The 23567-nt window shown below is 36.9% G+C and overlaps 1 protein-coding gene across 3 annotated transcripts in view; it reads right to left on the minus strand.

Moving 5' to 3' along the window:
- Window positions 1–23567, minus strand: part of CAMKMT (calmodulin-lysine N-methyltransferase) — a 530058-nt gene that overhangs the window by 236807 nt on the left and 269684 nt on the right. The window lies entirely within an intron of this gene.

The raw sequence follows: 23567 nt of genomic DNA on the forward strand, positions 1-23567 counted from the left end.
TCAATGGGCTCAGACCATGGAAGAGCTCAAAAAGAGCTCAAAAAATTTTGAAAATCAAGTTAGAGAGGTGGAGGAAAAACTGGGGAGAGCAATGAGAGACATGCAAGCAAAGCATGAACAGCAGGTCAGCACCCTGCTAAAGGAGACCCAAAAAAATGCTGAAGAAAATAACACCCTGAAAAATAGGCTAACTCAATTGGAAAAAGAGGTTCAAAAAGCCAATGAGGAGAAGAATGCTTTCAAAAGCAGAATTAGCCAAATGGAAAAGGAGATTCAAAAGCTCACTGAAGAAAATAGTTCTTTCAAAATTAGAATGGAACAGATGGAGGCTAATGACTTTGTGAGAAACCAAGAAATCATAAAACAAAACCAAAAGAATGAAAAAATGGAAGATAATGTGAAATATCTCATTGGAAAAACAACTGACCTGGAAAATAGATCTAGGAGAGACAATTTAAAAATTATGGGACTACCTGAAAGCCTTGATCAAAAAAAGAGCCTAGACATTATCTTCCATGAAATTATCAAGGAAAACTGCCCTAATATTCTAGAACCAGAGGGCAAAATAAATATTGAAAGAATCCACCAATCACCACCTGAAAAAGATCCAAAAAGAGAAACTCCTAGGAACATTGTGGCCAAATTCCAGAGTTCCCTGGTCAAAGAGAAAATATTGCAAGCAGCTAGAAAGAAACAATTCAAGTATTGTGGAAATACAATCAGGATAACACAAGATCTAGCAGCTTCTACATTAAGGGATCGAAGGGCGTGGAATAGGATATTCCAGAAGTCAAAGGAACTAGGACTAAAACCAAGAATCACCTACCCAGCAAAACTGAGTATAATACTTCAGGGGAAAAATTGGTCTTTCAGTGACATAGAGGACTTTCAAGGATTCTTGATGAAAAGACCAGAGCTGAAAAGAAAATTTGACTTTCAAACACAAGAATGAAGAGAAGCATGAAAAGATAAACAGCAAAGAGAAGTCATAAGGGACTTATAAAAGTTGAACTGTTTACATTCCTACATGAAAAGACAATATTTGTAACTCTTGAAACTATTCAGTATCTGGGTACTGGGTGGGATTACACACACACACACATGCACATGCACACACACATAGAGACAGAGTGCACAGAATGAATTGAAGAGGATGGGATCATATCTTTAAAAAAATGAAATCAAGCAGTGAGAGAGAAATATATGGGAGGGGAAAGGGAGAAATGGAATGGGCAAATTATCTCTCATAAAAGAGGCAAGCAAAAGACTTTTTTAGTTTGGGGAAAAAGAGGGGAGGTGAGAGAAAAACATGAAGTTTACTCTCATCACATTCCACTAAAGGAAGGAATAAAATGCACACTCATTTTGGTATGAAAACCTATCTTACAATACAGGCAACTGGGGGATAAGGGGATAAACAGGGTGGGGGGGGGGAGGACGATGGAAGGGAGGGCATGGGGAGGAGGGAGCAATTTGAGGTCGACACTCATGAGGAGGGACAGGATCAAAAGAGAGAATAGAAGTAATTGGGGGCAGAATAGGATGGAGGGAAATATAGTTAGTCTTATACAACACGACTATTATGGAAGTCATTTGCAAAACTACACAGATTTGGCCTATATTGAATTGCTTGCCTTCCAAAGGGAGGGAGGAAAACAAGTTGGAACTCAAAGTTTTAGGAACAACTGTCGAGTACTGTTCTTGCCGCTAGGAAATAAGAAATGCAGGTAAAGGGGTATAGAAAGTTATTTGGCCCTACAGGACAGAGGAGAGGATGGAGACAAGGGCAGAGAGGGATGATAGAGAAGAGAGCAGATTGGTGATAGGGGCATTTGGGGTGGGGGGAGGGGACAAAGGGGAAAAAATTTGGAACCCAAAATTCTGTGAAAATGATTTTAAATAAAAAAAATAAAATAAAATTTAAAAAAAAAAAAAGAATCTCAAGACATCCACCCTGGCTCCTCACCCAATTATCCAATTTACCCTAAGATCTTATGAAAGTGTTTTTATCCTCTCCTAAAAGCCAGTGTTACGATGGGACTTGACCTCTGGCTAGAGTAGCTTAGGAAAGAAAGAATTCCTCAGTTTCATCATTCAGCCAGCAGTTATTCCCACCTCCTCACTTAAAAACTCCTCAGTAACACCTTACAAACTGCCATCAAATGGAGATCAGAGATTATATGCAAGCAAGAGTTTTTTTAGGTGACAGTATGGCCTTTTAAAAAGTGGCAGCAAAGAAGTGTGACAGCAAATTTAAAAACACCTCATTTTCACTGTTAATAACAACATCAAATGAATAATATTTTTCCTATGAAATAATTCAACTTATTTCTATGTAAATGCATTTTTTAAAAAATGTAATCCTTTAAGCAATTTATATTGTAACTTCTCAAAGCTTTAAAATACTTTGTTTTGGCAACTATACCTCAGGTGTGGGTTCAATTATAGTGTGTATATATATATATATATACATATATACATATCTACATAGTATGTATATATGTATGTACATGTATGTATGTATATCTTGGTAGTAGTAATTCACCCAAACACTGAACTTATGTAGAGGGGTGACTATTTATGAAATAAGACTAACTCATGAGCCATGCATAAAAAGCTGTCTCACCAATTCACAATCATCTTTTACGTACAAAAAGACAGCAAGAAACATTGCATCTCTTCCCAATATGATCAGCATAAAAGTAGTTCCCATTGCCTTGGGAAATCACTTTGTTGGACTCACTAAATAAATATTATAGATATTGCAGGTTTGAGTCAAAAAGCCCTCTTGCTAAAATGTCACCATAAGAATGATTTTTTTTTAAATGCCATGTGTCTGATGACCTTCCACTTGGGCATCTTTCCATTATTCTCAAATAGAAAAAGTTTAGTTCTAGAAACTGCATCTAGAAAAGCATTACCTTTGGGAAATGGTAGCATTTGATACTTTTTTTTAAAGTTGCCTTTAAAAAATAAATGGGAAAAGCAGTACTACCATTGAGTAAATGCTAAGCAGTCAATGAACATTTAAGTGCCTAGTATGTGTTAGGCACTGTGCTAAGCACTGAAACAAATTATCACAACTAGTCTTTTCTTTATTAGCTATCTTTCCCCTCTGCACCCCTCAAATGGTACACTTCATATGATGGAGATATTCATGTATGCAGATTGGTTTCAGTGGCAAGGCTGAAAAATTCTAGAGCCAAGAACATAACCAGAGAGAAAGGGGATCCCCTCAGCTTTGGTTAGTAACCAAGAAAGGGTTAGTCTAGAAAGGGCAGTGAGTTCTCTAATAGTTGATAATGGAGATCTATGACAGGGACTTATAGCTGGAGGCAGCAAGCTGGGCACAACACAGAGGATATTTTCATCTAGAAAGCTGAAAACCATAATTGAGATTTACATTCTATACCAGGGGTTCTTAACCTATGGTCTACAGACTTAGTAAAAGAACATTGTGATCATTCTATTTCAACATAATTGACTACTTTGAAAATATTCTGTGAAGTCTCTCATATCTCACCAGCAAGCCAAAGAGATATAAGCACAAAAATATAAAGAGTCCCTGATGTGTATTCTCTCTTTTAGCAACCTTATCAGCTCTCATGAGTTAACTATGAGTTAACACACATGGATGCATATGGAGGTATATATGTCATAGGTGCATATGATATGTCATACAATCTCTCTTATATCTGTCACCCTCTTTCTACTCACATGCCTACTATCCCAGTTCAGACCCTCCTTCCCTCTTTCATGGACCATTACAACAGCTTCCTAATTGGCATACCTGCCTCTAGTCTCTCCCCTTTCCAGTCCTTCTCTACATATCTATCAAACTGATATTCTTCTAACAATGTCAGTTTCCTGTTGAAGAAGTTCCAGTGACTCCACCTTGCCTGTAGGATAAAATGCAAAGTCTTCTATTGGACTTTCAAAGCCCTTCTCTCTGAAGAACTTTGGAATCAATTGCATGACATGGGAGACAATGGCAAAGGACAGCCCAATGACATGAAGGTGATGTACTCTATGAGCAAAGCAGAACTGTAGTAGCTCAAAGGAAATGTGAGATGAGCAGATTTGAGATATCTCCATTCCAAATGTTCATGTGGGCTATTTGTGTTCAACCTGTGGTAGAGCCTTCTGAGCTCGCACTGGTCTTATCAGTCACAGTTGAACATGTTGTACCTTGACCCCAATAGAGTGATGTCATTTTGGTCCTCTTCAAGAACAAAGGGCAACAAACATTCATACATGGATACAGATATATCTTCTTGATTACCCTACACATTTAAACAATTGCCAACCCTGACATTTCTACATATATACCAACATTTACTTCTGGCCTTTCCTCTTCACTCCTACTACAACTACCTTAGGTTAGGCCAACATCTTTTCTCATCTGGACTATTAAAGACCTCCTAACTGCTCTTCTTGTATTCTATCTACCCCCTTTGCAATCCACCTATCATTTTTCTCGACATCTCTGAAGGCTGTGGTATAGTCAATTATATTCTATTGTAAATGCCTTCTAAGTTTTCATGACAATCTTCTCTCCTGGTTCTCCTCCTACCCATATGAATGCTTCTTTTCCATCTACTTTGCTCAAGCTTCATTCATGTCATGCCCAATAATTGTGGGTTTCTCCCAATTCTCGATTTTCTTCTCCCTCCATACTATCCCACTTGGTGATCCCATTAGCTTCTATGAGTTCAATTATCTCTGTGCAGATGATTCTCAGATTTATTTATCCAGCATTAATCTCACTTCTGGGTAGCTAGGGAGTGAGTGGATAGAGTACTGGGCTTGAAGTCAGGAAGACTCATCTTCCTGGGATCAAATCTGGCCTCAGACACTTACTAGCAGTGTGACCCCGGGCAAGTCACTTAACCCTGTTTGCCCCAGTTCCTCATTCAGAATGATTTGGGGAATGGAATGGTTTGCCAAGAAAACCCCAAACATGATCATGAAGAGTCAGATACAACTCAACAACAACAAGTTCTCTTCTCACCTCATCTTGTATCAGCAATTGCTTATTGAACATCTTGAACTGGATGCCCCATAGACTCTCAAACTCAACAAGTCCAAAACAGAACTTATCGTCCCCTCTCCACACCCAAAACTTCAACTATTCCAAAGTTACTTATGAGTGTTGAGGGCATCCCATATATCCAATCCATTGCCAAGTATTTTCATTTCTACCTTCACAACATCTCTTCCATAGGGCCTCTTCCCTTCATTCACATAGTTTCCACCCTAGTGCAGGTCATCATCACTTCCTACTTGCACTATTGCTGTAGCCTTGATCCTTGCCTCAACTCTCTTCCCATTCCAGCCCATATTCCACTCACTGCCAAAGTATTCTTCCTAATACTTATTTTCAATGAGGCAGGAGCTCCCCAGAGGGCAACCCCAGGGTTATGTGCTTAGCAGTGTGTAGTTAAACATTTTTATCAATGACTTGAAAAAGCATAGTTAATATGTTCATCATATAGATGACCAAGCTAGGAGAAATAACTAACACTGCATAAGTTAAGATCCAAAAAGATCTTGAAGAGATCCTTGAAGGCTGATCTAATGAAAGCATATTCAATAGAGATAAATACTTTTGCATATAAAAATTCAATTTCACAAGTATAAAATACAGGAGACATGTAGAGACAGCTGTTCTGATAAAGACCTGAGGGCTTTAGTGGACAATAAACTCAACATGAGCCAGCAGCATGATGCAGCAGCCAAAAAAGTGAACGAGACATTAAGTTCCCTCCACGTCTTCCCTTTTCATTTTCCTCTTAACCCATTCATCAGTTCCTATATGCTTAATTATCTCCATTCAAATAACTGACAAATCTACATAGTCAGCCATTTTCTCCCCTGAGCTTCAGTACATCATCAGCATACTATTGGCCATAGAGAGACAAACTGGGTTTCCCAGAGGCATCTCAAACTTGATGAGTCCAAAGCAGAACCCTATATTTCCCTCAGAACTCACCCCTCTTCCAAACTTCCCACTTTCTATAAAACATCCCACCATTTTTCTAGTCTCTTAGGTTTGGAACTTTGGCATCATCCATGACTCCTCACTTTCCCTTATTCCATATAAGCAACAAGTTGACACGTTTTGGCTAACATCTTGGTTATTGCCCTTATCACCTCTCACCTAGATTACTATAAAATCCTCTAATTTGTCTCGTCTCTCCGCATTCCAATCTATAATCTACACTGCTGCCAAAGTGATTTTCCTTAAATGCAGATTTGTCCTAATATGCCTCTAGGATAAAATATATACTACCTGGTTCAGTTTTTAAAGTTGTTCATAACCTGGCCCTAACCTATGTCTTCTTACCTCATTGGACATCACCCTCCTCCAACTGAATGAGGTTTCTTGATGTTTTTTATGTATGATATTCAATCTCCCTTATCTCCATGCCTTGGTATAATCTGTCTCCAATTCCCTAAAAGTACTTCTTTCTCACCTCTGCCTCTTATAATCCTTTGTTTCCTGCAAGGCTCAGTGCAAGTACCACTCCTTACAAAAAAGCCTTTTTTTACAAAATCCCTCTTGCTGTTAGGGCTCTTCCTTGTCAAATTATATTGTACTTACTTGGTATAAATTTTACATTGACATAGCTATGCATGTGGCATTCCCTCAATCTCCCATACCTCCAACAGAATGTGAACTCCTTGAAAGAAGAAATCATTTTATTTTTTGTTTCTATATTTCCAGTGCTTACCAGTGGTTGGCATACAGGAGGCACTTAATAAACATTCCTTTTTGCATGAAGAAATATATTAATGCATTACAGTAAAGGAGAGATCCCACAGGATCTAAGAAAATTTAAAGAGAAAGAAATAGTTTTTTTTTACATAGAGGGAGGGGGTATGATTATAATATTCATGAAAAAGATGATACCTGAGTTAGTATTTGAAAGAGATAAAAAGTATTTCAACAGAAGAGATTCTATTTCTAGCATGGGCATTTTGCTTGTTTGAGTGCCCAGACTCATTGGAACATTAGATATATAAGGGAGGAGAGAGTGAAATAAGAATAGGAGGGTATGATGAAGTACACTAGAGAAGGTTTTAAATGCTAAGCAAAGAAGTTCACATTTAATTTTATAGACACTAGGGAACACTGAAAATTCTTAAACAGGGAATGATATGATTAAATTGGATACAGTAGCAAGAGCATGAAACCTTTCATATGATCATGGAATCATCAGGATGACAGATTTCAAGCTGAAAGTAACTTTGGGGATCATCTAGTCCAAACCTCTTTTTTACAGTTGAAGTAACTGCGGACAACAGTGGCCAAGTGACTTGTCCAAGGGCATACTGATATAAAGGGCTGTGTATCTTTGGCAGTGCTTTGGCTTGAAATAGAGAACCCTATAATATGAAATGTTTGGAATAAATAGCATTTGTGTAAAATACAATACTACAGTATTAAAACCACAACCCAAGATTCTGTGTAATACCATTTAGAACATAGAACCTGGTGTAATTTAATTCATTCTGGTCACATTTTAAGTGAAATGTGTCTCTCCTAAATTGTTGTTTAAGATAAGTCAGAATTTATTATATTATTTGGCATTAAAACAAATTGGGAAAAATGCATAGATTTGAAATTTGTTAACAGGATGCCCTTAAGTAAGTTATCTCGCATCTATTTGCTTCAGTTTGCCAATGGTGATGAGATGCCTGATTTTCTGCATAAGGTAACTTGGAAATAAATTCAACAGGATTAAAGTCACCTGATCAGTAATGGGCTTGTTTTGAGTTTCAAATATCTAATATTATTCATGGTTTATGTTTCAAAATTTTTATATTGTGCAAATTGGTAAACTTTTGTATCAGTTATGTCAAGCAACTTTTTATAATTTGGATGTTATCAGAGTATGAACTGAAAGAAAACTAAAAGATGGTGGAATAATTGTTTAAAATTAGTTATGTTATTTTTCAGCCCTGCTAACCCTGTTTGATAGTGTTTTGTAACTCCCAGTGAGGGAACTAGATATTACCACCTTTGCCTGTACTTAAGAGGAAGTTAGGCCTGATATAGTCCTGATCTACATCTTGTCACTGGACCCAGATCACTCTGGAGAAGAACGAGAGGTGGGTAACTTTGCACAGTCCTCCCTCACTTAAATCCAATTCATTTGTAAGTCATGGCATCACCTTCCTGATATCACAGTCCTCTTTGGGAATGAAGGACAAACAACACCAAGAGGAAGCTACATATTTGACTATTAAGTAAGAAAGTGTAAGAGTGTTAACTAAGTTATTTGGGGTTATTATCAAAATGCTGAAACCTAAAATTGGTAATTGGTAATTGATTACTGCAGAAATGGTACATGGCTATGTCAGACAAAGAGAGGAAAAAGATGGTTCCAGAGCTTATGCAAGTCATACTGGCCAGAAAGCCCAAGATGTGCAACTTCCTGGAGTGGAGAGACCTCAAAGGTTTCTAAAAGAGATATGCCAGCCCCTACTTCTGCTGTGTCATTGAGGGCCAAGATAATGAACTCATAACACTGGAACTGATCTGCCGATATGTGGAGCTCCTGGACAAATATTTTGCCAGTATATGTAAACTCGACATCATCTTCAACTTTGAGCAAGGCCTACTTCATCTTAGATGAATTTCTGATGGGTGGTGATATCTGAGAAAAGTGTGTCAAAGGCCAAAGAACAAGCAGATCTACTACAGGAGGAAGATGAGTTACCTCGAAGTGTTCTGAAGGAGATAGGTTTGGCACAGCTTCCCATCCCAATGGAAGATACACTGCAGGGTTGTCATGCTTTGGCAGACATGGCTGGTAGCTTCTTTGCCAAGGAAAGGGATGTCTAGTATGTTGTAATAGGGTCAAAATGGTCCCTGATGATTAAAAGAGATTATATTTCAAGCATGGGCATTTTGTTTGTATATTAAGGCAAGGTTTATCTTTCCTTACATCTCTCATTCCTGTCCCCCTCTCAGGCTGGGTTTGAATCCTAGGTAAAAATAGTTAATTTTTATAATCTTATGAAATTGAGGGAAGGGATATAGCAAGGCTTGGGCCTGATGGGAATTCAATGGAACCCCAAAATGCTCTAATTTAGGGGGAGGGGAAAAAGGTGTTTACCTGTCTCTGTTTCCTTTCTTCCTGAAATAAAAGGACTATCATTTCTTAAAAAAAAAAAAAAAAAAGAGAGAGAGGATGGCACGAAAGCCCTATCTGGTTTGGTTCTGCTTATTCAGAGCAGTCCACCTTGGAATATGAGGGTGTGCAGAGGTTTAGTCTGTTCTGCCTTGTACAGATGGGCGGAGGATGTCAAAGAGCTCAGTCCACAGAAATTCCAAGGGTAGATGGGGTGAGCAGGCAGGATCAGCAGGATCCACACCTTCTCTTTGGTCCCTGTCAATTTCCTTTATTTGTAAATTTGGCAGGTTCCAGGAAACCATCTGTGTGGGCAAGGTCATCAGTCCTGAGAAATGAGCTAGTCTGGATTACGGAGTTCCTAAACAATGAACTTGGGTTGCTGAGGATTTACAAGTGTATGTTTAATATAGAAATGATTTCTAATGATTCTTTACACCAGGACGAATTTAAACTGGAAAAGGAAAGAAAAACAAGTGAAGAACATTAAGTGAAATCTCATATATGTTTGAGTCCTGGTAGACTTACATTGTTCATTGCAACTTCATGAGAGAAAAAATAACTATTTCCAATCCTAAATTGTGATTGGTGAAACTTGTCATTTGAAGTCAAAGCTTCTGGGACTGTAACTAATTTTGTTTTGAGGTTTGAATTCAGGTTTAATTGTCTAGTGAGTCATAAAGTCAGTAATCCACCATTCAAGAGAAATGCCACGTTACCCAAAGGGAATGTAATCTTGAATTGTTACAGGTGGAGGTCTGTATCTTGAAGAAAGCCAAGAAGATGACCTTGGCCTAGCCTAAGGTAGGATCCTTCTGGCTCAGTTTCCTCATTGTGTTCTTTTTGAACAAGAATGTTTCCCACTTAGCCATTCCTGAGTCTGCCTATGAAGTGAAATATTACCACATGGTAGGTTGTTTATTGTGATTCTTACCTAAAGTCAAACAGAGTTAAGGATGCTTTATCCTGCTGTACTTGTGTTGTCATCAGGGACCAGTTTGACACTGTTATAATCATTTCCCTGCTTTTTTCTTTTATAGCAAATTTCTATAATCTGAGCAAGTAGTCAGTAGAAGACATGGGCACAATGCAAGTATGTGAGATCTTGCTGTTCTCAGTATGAATATGTAATCATTCCATATCCCAGACAATTAGGTAAATTAATACTCAGACTTGTTGTCTGCCTGCTAATATTTACATAGTCATGCATAAGATTAAATCCCTGAAATAACTCATCCTTTCTGAATAATATGGGAATAACTAGGCAAAGACAAAAATAAAAACAGTTGGTGAAACAAAGATGCAAACACAGTGTTAAATCATTATCCCATGGACTAAGGCTGGGATGCATCTGAGTGACTATAGTAAAATGCAGGTGTATGAGATCTGAGCTATTCAGTCTAGAATTATAATCCTTTGTATATCCTAAACAACTTAGTAAATGAGTATTTGACCTCATCATCTGCCTGTTACTAGATATATATGTCAATATGAAATAAGACCCTTAAATGTTTCAAAATTATGTAAGAATAATTGGGTACTGATAAAACTGTTTGTGGGACCTAGCTGTTCTTCAATTAATTATTGAAACTAAATCAGAAATGACCAGTTTGGTTTGGAGAAGAGAATTTTAGTGCAATCAGTTTCCTTAGACAGATATAACTTATGGCACATTTTATGTTATACCAATGAAATTCAATTTTATTCAAGTTTATTATTAATGTGGAAATAACATGTTTTATACTACACGTCCTAGAGTACAAATGTTTTCTTACAGACAATTTGTTTGATATGTACTGTGTTGAACTTGATTATTTGAATGTCATCCCAAGTCTTTGGCTGTAATTGAAGTTAACTTGATGACTTCATTTATTCTTATACGTAAAGTTGTGGCTTGTACTTTGTTCTCAAAGAGGACTGTGACATCAAGGAGATGAGGACATAACTTACAATTGAATTGGATTTGAATGAGGGAGGGCTGTGCAAGGTCACCAGCCTCACTTCCAACTCCAGAGTCATCTGGGTCCAGTGGAGAGATATTCATCAGGATGACCGGAGATGGCCCAGGATGCAGGGCCTTTTTAAACCAAGGTCTTTGCAAGTTCTTACTTTGAGTGAGGCAGTGCCCTGTTCAGTGAATAGGCCCCTTTAAGAAGAGAGTTAAGGGATGGCCCGAATGCGGACCCAGCTGGCCAGTTCCAGTTGGGTAACTCAAGTTGTCTACTCCTCTCCACACTTCTCCTCTCATGGGGTATCATGCCTTACTTGAGGATGTTCTACCCAAATAAACTTGGGGTTTACTGGCTAGATCTCTTTCTCAAAGACTAAGCCTTAAACCCAATTCACTCTGGATCTCATGATTGAACAACAATAGATTCCTGTCCAAGCACCACTTAATGGTTATTTTATTGGCTCTCCTGGCTCAGAGTGAATGTAAATAGTAACTGTTTCTCTTTTGGCCAACAACTCTGAGGGTCTTTCTCTTCCAGTTTAGATTTGGGCCATCCCTTGATCCTCTTAGAGAACGAAGGACAAACCACAAGCTAAAGTAAAACCCCATGCCTTTTTAAAAAGAATATTTTTTGTAGTTCTATGTCACTTGGCAAACTGAATTTTTTTATCATTAAGACTCATTTCTTAAATCTCCTTACACATGTAAAAAAAAAAAATAGAGAATATATCGAATCTCTGCCTTAGCCTTCAGGACAAGATAATCTGGTCACTCTCGGGTAGTTAAGTAACAAAAGAGAGATCTCCTAAAACACAATTTCTTCTGTTCTGTTGTGACTAAGGCCTTGTTGGCATGTTGAAAAGCAAAGAAAAACTGATTATTACCACTAAGCAATTTCTAATCCAATGTAATAAAGGTATGCTAAAAAAGCACAGTAAAATCAATATAATGAAAAATACTTTACTGAAGAAGATTTAACATCCATATAATATTTTGATATCACACCAATCTACTGATGGCCTTCTTAACACACTGCCCACAAAATTGAGATTTAGAATACAAAAAGATCCATACCACAGTGTCATGGAGATGATTTTCAAAGCCACTTTGTAGTCTATTTTTTATCTCTTTAAAAAGCATAACTGTGCTTGCGAACTTAAAAATAACTCTGAACAAGACTGAAAAGGTTGTAGGTGATAGGAAAAGAAAAAAGCAAATAGTTTCTATCAAATGTGGCCACTGTTATTGTTATCATCAATAAAAACAAACATTTATTGAGGTCTTGCAGCGAAAGACATACAAGTTCCCTTCTTTCCTCTATGCAAATTAATAGATATTTCTATTATGATGAGACACAGATAATAACATTTTGGAAGTTTCACGAACACCATTATTTGAAAGAAGATGATAAATTTATCCCTCTAACAGAGTTAGTATTGTCACAAGGATTTTATCATAATTCAGTCACAAATTAATTGCACAGTACATTTATTCATCTATCATTCTCCCATAACAAGTTTGATCATGATTGCTATGTATTTCTCCATTTGGCACACGGGAATTTTATTCATTTAACAATATTATTCATTAATCAGGCATTTATTAAACAGGGTTTAAAAGAACTCAATGAATTTGGTGCAGAGTGCATTAGATCTATCATCAGGATTATTTTTTCTATCAGATATTCATTTAAATGGATTGTATTCTGGGGAAAAGAATATTACTTATAAGATGGATATTTTCCCCTAAATACATGCATGATGATTTTACTAAATATCTGACATGGGGGTAATCCAGTTAAAAAAGAAAAATTACCTTTGTAGAATCTCCATGAATTTAGCATTTGTAGTAAAAATCCATCTAAATTAATATCTGATAAAAAAGAATAATCCTAGTTAAGGAATAAAAGCCCTTTGTACCAAATGGCAGCTTATAAAAAAAATGGTAGCCAGCAAACGACAAAAGAAATGAGTACAGATAAAACCTGGCAATTGTTTCAGTCACCAAATCCATATCATCATTTACTCGAAAGAGTGCTGAGCAATGAGGATACTCAAACTGCACCCAGGTACATATATCCCACATTCTTGTGTCCCTTTGCAAAAGACAGAAGACATGATTGCAACAAAAGGGATTTTCTTTGGGTACCATGGAAGCTCTAACTGAATTGGAAGATAACAGGCTAAAGTTAAATAAGAAAAAAAAAGATGTTGGGACCATAAACTCCTTCAGTCCTTTAACAACACTAATAAAGTAATCCCAACTGGCATCATCACCAACAGGAAGAGAAAAAAAGTGAAAGGGGTTCAGGAGAACATAGTGAAGGAAAGAAAAAAAGGGAGAGCAGGCAGGGAGAGTCACAGAAACGTTAAATCTTAGAGAGGTATAATGAAAAGGAATCTTAGAAAGCCATCATGGATTTAAGAGAGAATGAATTGGAAAAAATAGAAATACCATCTTTGGATGCTTTCAGGCAGAGACATATAGTGTGACGGATTTATAGCCTCAAAGAGAGACATAATATTATATCATCTGCAAACAAGAACAATTAGAAGACCTCATTATATGTCTAGGATCTACCATATACTGAACTTTACCAAGTCAGTAATAAACACCTGTGGTGTATATATAGAACTCTTGATTTTATGCCTCTTTTTAATATTTGTAGAGTATGCATTTAACTAAATTGCATTTATAAACATCAAAGAATCTGATAGAATTTTAACATTTACATGGGAGAAACCTTTTTGGAGCTATTAAAGCAGCTACTTTACTCTACTGAGTCAAGAGCTTTTAAAAAAATAATTACCATAAAACAATAAACACATCAGGAACTCTCATTCTCCATTCCTCTCAGTTATTTGTCCCACTATAAATATATGACCTGCTACAAAGAATGTGATCAAATGTAGTTAAAAGCTGCCTGTTCCCTTATTATGTTTTCAAAGATAACACAGGAGTACAGACCACTCTCACAATCATCTATAGAGCACAGATGATCTGGAGGGTCATATTTGCTATCCAACATACAAACATATATATATATATATATATATATATATATATATATATATATATATATATATGCATACACACTAAGGGGAAGGACTCTAACACATCAGGTTCATCCTACATGGAGAATATATGGAAAGGCATCAATACAGATAGAAGAAGAAGGGTTCTAATGCTTATAGCAGAAAACCCTAGACTTTCTCCCATCCTTCTACAACTTCTGCACATGATTTGCTGTAGTTATTGCTTTTTTTAATGATATTAACATTATATTTTGCTGCTATGGTGATGAAGACCCTGTCATACTCAATGAGTCCCGGGCCTCTGTATTTCTTAAAACTCATGAGATTGCCTTTGACTCTGGATATATCCATCTCAGAATACTATACCTAAAATTGGGAAAGAATAAACACAAAAGGGGCACCCCAAACCCAGGCTCAGGCTTGCTCAGGCAGGGCAGGTGCTTTTGATGCTATGTGGTTATGGCTGCATGGAGACTGAGATGAGCAGATAATGGCAAACAGCCATTACTCTTTGTACCACTTCTCATTACGCAACATAAAACATACCCTACTCAACTTGCAACCAGAGGAAAAGAGAAGTGGAGAGGACCATCACTCCCCTTTGTATATCTACTGACTCACCAACTCTTCTGGCTTCATAGCTAATACGAGGACTGTTCATCATTTCAAAGTCCATATCCTTTAACCTTAAATCACACATGTCCAGAAGTAGACACCAAAGTTCTCATGAAGGCAATTGGAACTAAGGATGGGAATTCTGAGAATATTTTGTCACAATATATAATGTATAATATTTCTAGAAACTATACTAACAACTTCTGAAAATCAAAACCATGTGACTCGAAGTAGGTAAAATATCACAGCTAAGTAATTATCTTCAAATTAAATTTTCTTTAGATGTAATTGTCCCATGAATTAAAAAAAAAATCACATAGATACATAATTTTTATTCATAAGGTAAGGTCTTCTAGAGCCAACATTTAGTATGGGGCTCACCTATCATGCGAAATGAGAACTAATACTCCCTGTAAGATATGCGGAGATAAATTCTGAACTCTGGGAATAGGATGTTGACCCATGTTTCAATCACCAGTGCTTTCTTTCCAGAAATTCAATGTTATCTAGATCTTGTGGAGCAAGGGTAACCCAAACTGTCACTATCATGACTACTGCTACTATTTCTATTTGCTTTGACTACCAGCTCTGGTCTAGCATCCATATTTCTACCGCTGTCAGAAGTCTGTATAGATGCTAAATTAGTCCTATAAGCCTAAGGCAGTGGACAGAGTCAATTTCACTGAAGAATTCCATAGACAAATGAAGCACTGGACAGTCCTCACTCGCCACCTACTTCTGGTAGGTCCTTCTCTTAACCTAAGTTTTTTTATCTATAAAATGAGGAAATAGAACCAGATTATCTTTAGGGCCTCTTTCCACTGTGGACTCAGGTCTGAACCAGTATTTGTCCAAGCATTGTAAAGTCTCAAGGACTTGGTCATCTTTATGTCACTCCTTCTTGTACAACTGGCACCCCTCAGAAGCTCAGCCCCTGGAACACTGATTCCTGACGATGCTTTCTTCCTTTTTCAGCCTGGCCATAGAAGGGTATTCTCAATTCTGCTCGCTGCTACATCCACTAGTCTGACTCTGGCATATTGCCTCCCCAAGAAAGATTAGAATACCAAAACCAAACACTTATAGACACACACCTCCGTTAATCCTGTTATTTTTCTTTAAAGCATGAGAGGCAGTGAACAATGGGGTTTTTAAAATGTACTCTATTTCACCTGATCTTTTATTAAAACCCTCCTGTCATCCTGTGAATTCTTACATTATCTGCAAAGCAGAAGAGACTCGGGAATAGTGAGCAGGGTTCTAATGCTTATAGTAGAAAACCCTAGACTTTCTTCCATTCTTCTACAACTTCTGCACATGATTTGCTGTGGCTACTATTTTTTAAAAAATGATGTTAACATCATATTTCGCTGCTATAGTAAGGAGGGTTGCTTGATCCTTCCACCATCAACTAGGAGCCCCCACAGTGGCCTTGTGGTTCACAAGCCCTTAAGGCTGCCCCAGTGTGAATCAGACAATAGCGCAAGCAGGATCCAGCAGCCAGATTGAAAAGAAATTCCAAATTCTTCCCCAAAGGACTAATTGAACTTAGCAATTTGTTCTTTTTCATAAAAAAAATACTTGTGGTACCTTTTTATAATGAACAATAAGCTACCGTGTGGATTTCTGCAGAATTCTGGAACAAGGCCAGGGCAACAATAGCTCCTTTTCTTTAGGAATAAGACCCATATGTCAAAATTTATCTAGAAACTCAATTTGGCTTACTGCTTCATCATGCTAGGAGAATAACTACAAAATTATATTACTGTTCATTATGTCCAAGGGGATCCCAATTTATTATGTTTCATGCCCGTGTAGTATAGTAGCCTAGGCGATGGCTACCACTGTATGGAGATGTGCCAGACTTGTAATAGTTACGAGTGGATCATTATACTATACTTGCTTTTCGCAAATATTTAATTGACATGAAATCTTCTACAGCTGGTAGAGATAATTCATGCCTATAAATCTCCTTTCAGACCCTTCTAATTTACTATAGAAACATGCAAACACATAAAAAAATCTTTTCATATAATGAAACAATGCTACATGACAAAGGATAATGATTTTTAAAACACACACACATACACCTGTGTGTAGAAACAGAATCAATGCCAGAATAGCAATATATCCAAGTCTTTTGGGTTTGTTACGTCTTTAGCTTTTCTTTTAAAAGTGTTAAAATATGAGTACCTCTGGCAAGCCACCATTTCCAGCAAAAAATGAGACTACAATGAAAGGTTTTAGCATCTTCTTGATTCTAATCCTGACAGGGTCAATTGACAGTGTGCAAATACAACTTTAGGCAGCAAGACATGTGGTCATTACTTTTCTTAAAAGAGGAGCTTTAGTCTCACATCTGGATTTCTTCATCTTCTTTATTAATAAAAATATATTTGAAGAAAATCAGCCTGGATGATCTAAGCTATGACATTCTTATTGTTGTTGATGATGCTGCAGTTGTTGTGGCTTGTCCTTCATTCTTGAAAAGGACCAATGACATGAGGGTGATGTCTTGACTTGTACATGAGTTGGATTCAAGGGAGGTGGAAGCTGCACAAAGTCATCAGTCTCACTCTCTCCTCCAGTCATTAAAGTTCAATGGCAAGACAAGAGTCAAGATAACTGAAGATGGCTTGGGATGCAGGGGGTAACTTTGGCCTTTCTAAATAAAGGTCTTTCCCAGCTCTCAGTTTGTCTGAGAGGCAATGCCTATTCAATGACTAAGAACTGAGACAAAAGATGACCTAATTTATAATCACAAAAGTATCAATCTGGGAGTGGAAAACCTTAAAGTTTCTAACCAGAAGAGAAAACAGTTACTATTTACACTCATTCTAAGCCATCCCAATCTAAACAATGAACCACAGAAGTTTGGGCTGGAGGATTTTATTGGCTACTCAATTGCAGTCAAAATGATTTGGGTTTAAAGGAATAGTTAAGTACACATATGTACGTATACTCTCTCTCTGTCTCTGTCTCTGTCTCTGTCTCTCTCTCTCATTTGAGTATAGAAATCTCTTACCCAAGAAGTACAAAGGGAAGGGGATAAGAGAAAGAAGGAAGTGATAAAAAGGAGAGTTGATCAAAACACTTTTCACAAAAATAAAGTCAGAGCTAAACAATAAGAAAAATATTAATTGTTCATGGGTAAGCTGAGTCAATATAATAAAAATGATAATTCTACCTAAATTAATTTACTTAGTAAATGTTATATCAAATTATCCAAAAAATATATTTTACAGAGCTAGTAAAAATAATTTTTAAAAGTTCATTTGTAAAAGCCAAAGGTCAAGAATATCAAGGAAATCAATGAAAAAAAATGTGAAAAAAAAAGGCAGCCTAAAACTACCAGATTTCAAACTATAGTATAAATTAATAAATCATCAAACAATGTGGTACTGGCTAAGAAACAGAATGATGGATCATTAGAATAGATTAGGTACACAATACACAGTAGTAAAAGACCATAGTATTCTAGTATTTGAAATAGCTCAAAGATCTAAGCTTTGGGGGCAAGAATTCACCATTTGACAAGTATTTCTGGGAAAAATGGAAAAACAGTTTGCCATAAATTAGGCATAGATCAATATGTCACACCATAGACCAAGATAAGGTCAGTAGGAAAAGTCAGTCTCACTGGAATGAGAAGGACATGCAGTCCAGCACAGCACAAGCCATGCCAGCACAGGCTACATTCAGCAAGCTAGCAGCAGGCCTTGTGGGCAACTGAACTGGGCACAATTTTCTAGAGTTTTCAGCTCACAAATGTTAAGTGGAATGGACAACTGGTCAAAAGGAGATTGCAAGGGATTCTTTGCTGGGAGAAGAATTTTGTTGTACTGCCCATAGACTCTTCTGGCTTGCAATCCTAGGGCAAGGAGGAGTACTATTAGGAGCAGAGACCTGAGTTGAAGTTCTAGGGTAGAAAAGAGTGTTGGCGATCACTCACAGACCAGAACACAGTCCAGGAAAGCAGTGACTAAACCACTCCTTAGATCATAACCCATTAGAAGAAGTGAGAACTTGCAGAACATCCCTTCCTCCAAAAGTTTGCTCTGAAAACAGCCACATGAAAAACCTGAAGCTTCAGAGAATGCCCTCTCCACCATGGGAGCAGAGTCCCACTTTAACATAAAGTCAAAAGTCAAGAAATAAGCTGGAAAATGAGGGTCAAAGAAAGAACCTGACCACAGAAAATTACTATGGTAACAGGAAAGATCAAAACACAAGCTCAGAAGAAGACAAAGAAATCAAACTAGTTACATTTAAAACCTGAAAGAAAAAATGTGAATTGGCCTCAGGTCCTGGAAGAGCTCAAAAGGATTTTAAAAATCAAATAAGAGAGGTAAAGGAAATGATAATGATGCAAGAAAATCATGGGGGGAAAGAGTCAACAGTTTATAAAGGAAGCACAAAAAAATACTGAAGAAAATAATACGTTAAAAAAACAGAATAGGCGACAAGGTAAAAGAGGCACAAAAATCCATTGAAGAGAACTCCTTAAAAAGTAGAATTGACCAAATGGAAAAAAATATGTACAAAAATTCACTGAAGAGACCTCCTTAAAAAGTTGATTTTGTTCAGTCATCTCCAACTCTTTGTGACCCCATATGGAGCTTCCTTGGCAGAGATGCTGGTGTGGTGTGCAATTTCTTTTTCCAGCTCATTTTACAGATGAGGAACTGAGGCAAATAGGGTTAAATGACTTGCCCAGAATCAACACAGCTGGTAAGTGTCTGAGTCCAGATTTGAACACAGGAAGATGAGTCTTCCTGACTCCAGGCCAAGCACTCCACCCACTGTGCCACCCTAGCTGCCCAAATTTTAAAAAAAAAAAAAGGAGGATCAAAAGCTCACTGAAGAGAATAATTCCTTAAAAATTAGAATTGGGAAAGTGGAAGCTGCTGTTTGTGTTTGTCCTTTGTTCTCAAAGAGGACCATGACATCAAGATGATGACATGATTTGCAGTTGACTTTGAGTGAGGGAGGGCTATGCAAAGTCACCAAGCTCACTTTCTCCTCCTGAGTCATTTAGGTCCAGTGGCCTGATATTCATCAGGACAGCCAGAGATGGCCCAGGAGGATCATAGAGTATGTGAGGGAGGAAGACTGGAAAGGGAGGAAAGGGCCAGGTTTTAAAGAGTTTTGAATGCCAAAAAGAGAATTTTTATCTTTGATCCTGGAGGCAACAGAGAAATATTATAGTTTTATTGAGTACAGAGGTGACACAGTCAAGACCTTCATTTATTTTAGGAAAATCATGTAGAGACTGTCCAGTCACTGGACATGGTCTGGAATGGAAGAAATGAATATAAATCTTATATCCTTTCTATAACAGAAAACAGAAGGCAAAATGAACTTGTAGGTAGATGAAAGGATGGTTCACAAGTTTTTCACAGAGACTGGTTCAGGAATACTGAGGGATTAGGAAGCTAGAGATATCAAGAAACAATAAGACAAAGTCAAAAGAATGAAAAAAAAGAAAATGTGAACTATCTCATTGTAAAAACAACTCACCTGGAAAATAGACTAAGAAGAGATCATTTAAGAAGTATTAGACTAATTGAAAATCCATGACCAAAAGAAGAGCCTAGACATCATATTTCAAGAAATCATCAAAAAAAAAAAAACATCCCTGATATCCTAGAATCAAAAAAAAATCTTAAAAGTGTATATTTATTTAGAAAAAATTAAAATTTAAAATTTTTTTTAAAGAAATACATTTAACTAAACAGAGTAACAGGAAGGCAAGGGGATATGAGAGGAGTAATATGAGGGAATTTAGTTATGGGAGGGATTAGTCTTAAGCAAAACAAACTCTAAAAATGAACAAAAATATTTATAGCAGCTCTTTTTGCAGTGGTACAGAATTGAAAACAGAGGAGACACCCATCAGTTAAGGAATGGATAAACTAGTTGTGATATATAAATGTGATGTAAAAAATGATGAATTTAAAAAAATGATATAGAATAAAGTGAGCAGAACCGAGAGAACAATTTATACAATGTAACAATAGTGTAAAAAAAAAAAAAAGAAAGACTTAGGAAACCTGGTCAGTGTAATGACCAACCAGAGGACTCATGATAAAGTCATTTTACCTCCCTCTTCTTGACAGAGAGATGAAGGAGTCAGAGTACACAATGAAACTACTGGAGTGTGGGGAGGGAGAGGGGGAACTGAACCAATGAAGAGATTTAGTTTACTTGACTATATGTTTGCAACAGAGATTTTGTTTGGCTTTCTTTCTTATGTGGTAAATGGTTGTAGGAGGGAGATTAAGTAGAGTTTTACTTAATGAAAAAAAAATTTATTTAAAATAAAAAGACCATGAACTACCACTAAATTGGAATTTCTAGGCAAAAGAATGACAATGAACCGTCTATCATCTGTGTGTGAATAATAACACTTTTCTCCAGGAAATGCTAGAGGAGTACATCTGGGTAAAAGATTCCAAACAGTTAAAAGGAAAAAATGTTGTATTAAATTGAATTGATTATTTTTATTTTTCTCCATTGTGTATTTCTACCAGTAATGATGTCAAAGGACTCTTCACACTGGGAAGAGGTAGGCTTTGATGATCTCTATGCATGTTTCAGAATTTAAAGATTCTATTTGTGGTGGGATAGAGTGATACAATGAGAATGATATCGTCATTTCATTATGCTTTTAATCATAAAGTTGGCTAACTTTAGCAGTTCTATGTTTTTGAAAAGCCTGAGTGTTAATCAGGAGTCTCTCTGAACTTCATACTTGAGATTTCCCTTCCACCTTTAGGACACATCTTCTCAGAGTACTATAGGGAATAAAGGCCAACCTTCATCCTGATGTATGTTGATTGGCTTATCCTAAGGAATAAACTTAGTATGCACAGATTCTTCTGTGACAGTTCCAAAGAGCTCCTAAAGAAACTGATTGACAATACAACTGCAGATGATCACCCCAAGGGGAAACACACTACACAAGTCTTCCTTTAATGCCCATCAGGGCCCTGCTAACAGAAGTCTTAAGTAGATGTCTCGATGATTGACATGGCAGCATGCAATCTCAATCAATACAGAGGAAAGAGCAATAGCTAATCTATTTTCAGAACTTGCAACCTTTGCCCATCTTCCAAAAAAAAAAGTAAAGTTGAATGGAAATCTCTAGAAAACAATGCAAAGTGACTTCCTCTTATTCCCATCAGATAAAGGGACACCCCACTGACAATGAGCAAATGGCCATAGGCTCAGAAATACACAATGGAGAAAAATAAAAACAATCAATTCAATTCAATACAACAAATATTCTTTCCTTTTAACTGTTCAGAACCTTCTATCTAGAAGTACTTCACAAGCATTTCCTGGAGAAAAGTGTTACTATTCACACCCAAAAACTAAGGCAGAATAAAAATGATTTGTCCAAAGTAGGCAAGTGAAAACTCAAGAAAAACACCACATTTCTACTATCCTTCTCTCTTCCTTCACCAGCCTCATACCATACTTACAGTTAGTTCCATGCCTTTTGACACCCAGTTATACATTTTCTTATACTCTCTGACTGTTTTTCATATGTGGGGAGTGCTTCTCAATTAGACTTTCAACTCTCTGAGGGAAGGTTTTGCAACTCTGTGGGCTCACCAATGGCACTGAGGTGCGTGATAGGATAAATAATAAGAATCTTGGAATTTTAGGGAATTAAGTGACCATAGAAATCACTGAGTCTAACTCTTTTCACAGCTGAGGAAACCCTCTTGCACACAGTAAACTGAAAGAAAACCCAGGTATTTTGACTACTAAGTACAGTGCTCTTTACATTTGGTCACCAATATAATGTAGACATGGGCACCTGGACCATTTCTATTATTTCAGTTCAAGATGTGATCTGTATTCTCAGAATCTAGTAGAGCCTGGTGAATAGTGAGTCCTTAATAAAAGATTGTTGAATTGAATTGAATTGCTTCTGTTTCTGCTTCTGTAGATTTTGACTCAAACATCTCATCCCCACACCGGTTCCTGTATTTCTCAGTAGACAATAATTTATTCTTCCTCCCCCTTTACCATTCCTATTTCTTGTAAATAAGTTCTATTTATCCAAAATTATATTATATATATACATATATATGTATATACTTTTGCATACATATATACACATGCATACACACATATGTATGTGTATGTGTGTGTGTATAATCTCACCTCCACCCAGTCTCAATGATATATATTTACCTCCTTGCATGAAGATGGATCATACTTGTTATCCACACTTTGTGCTTGTATATACAAGACTATACTATAATAATAGTAGTGATGGAAATAATAATAATGATAGTTAACATTTACACAACAGTTTATGGTATACCAACTTACAGTGATCTCATCTGATCCTCACGACAACCCTGGGAGGTAGGTATTTATTATTTCCATTTTACATATGAGGAAACTGAGGCAAAGAAACAAGGACTGACTTGCCCAGTGGCACACAGCGTGTGTCTGATGCAGCATCTGAATTCAAGATTTCCTGACTCCAAGTCTTACACTATCCACTGAGCAACTTAGCTTCCTAGCTGCAGTTGATGGAGACTGATGGAAGCCAGGCTAACACTTGAGACTGAAATGAAATGAAGTATCTGTAGTCCATTTAAAAATGAATAAAAAAGAGGCTGACTTAGCTGTAGCAGCCACATCCAATGAAGATACAATATGGCTCAGTTTCTTCATCTGTAAAATGAACGTAAGAGCATCTACCTTACAGGGTTGTGAAGATCAAACGAATTAACATATATAAGTGCTTTACAATACTTCAAGCATTACATGCTAGCTATTATTATAAATTATATACTTATG

The sequence above is a fragment of the Notamacropus eugenii genome, chromosome 1 (assembly GCF_028372415.1).
Source record: "Notamacropus eugenii isolate mMacEug1 chromosome 1, mMacEug1.pri_v2, whole genome shotgun sequence".
Lineage (NCBI taxonomy): Eukaryota > Metazoa > Chordata > Mammalia > Diprotodontia > Macropodidae > Notamacropus > Notamacropus eugenii.